Raw genomic sequence first — 955 nt, forward strand, 5'->3', positions numbered from 1 at the left:
TGGGGCCAGGGCCACTGGACATTTAGAGACAACTGTGGGGCAAATTATCTAACCCCTTGTAAAGTGGGGCAAATCATTTAATCCCCCAACATATCAAACAAACACTCAAACATCACAATTCACAAGGTTTTGCAACAAAAGTAAAGTAATACTTAACTCATTTAAAACAAGAACCTCTGAAAAATCACTAACAAGGGAAGGTAAAAAAAACAATAAGATGAACATGGAAGCACCGCAACCAAACGATAATTTAACCTCGACTCTAGGAGCAGAATCAGAAGCACAAGCCAAGCTTGTTTTCATTTGTTTCCTTTCGATGCATAATGTAAAGCCGAACAGCGAGACGACATCCCTCGGTTGTTCATATTGACTAGATGACCCGTTGCGCCGATGGCGCAAGGGGCGAGAGTAAGGCAAGTATAGAAAGAGTGAACATAAATATATTTAGGCGCAGATTGGTACACATGGATCATTCATGATACATAGCGTTCTAAGACTACAGTTTTACAACGAAAGAAATAGTAGTAACACCAGCCACTCTGTACATATCAGCCATATCCTGCTAAATTGCGTAGATAATTTTGCTGCTCCATCCTCTTAACGATATACATACAACACTCTTTTGTTCAAAAAACAAAAACAAAATGGCATAGATATCCTTCTCTGAAGCTCAAATATATGAGTGATATTAATGGAGAGCACATTCACCTACCGAAAGGTATATATTCACTTATATCAAATATCTAACGGAATGAAAGTACCAGTCTACTTTACATTCTACCTCTCGAAGGCGAAACAAATCATAATAAATTATATAACCAAAAAATCATTCTTTTCAAAGGTCCTGCTGAATAGTTGGAGGCAATGCAAGGGAAAACAATGAAGGATTTGAGGATTACTGGGTTGATACAGTATCCAAGTGTTAACATACATGGTGGAAGTTCAAGCATGAGCT

Source organism: Triticum aestivum, chromosome 7B (genome assembly GCF_018294505.1).
Source record: "Triticum aestivum cultivar Chinese Spring chromosome 7B, IWGSC CS RefSeq v2.1, whole genome shotgun sequence".
NCBI classification, from domain to species: domain Eukaryota; kingdom Viridiplantae; phylum Streptophyta; class Magnoliopsida; order Poales; family Poaceae; genus Triticum; species Triticum aestivum.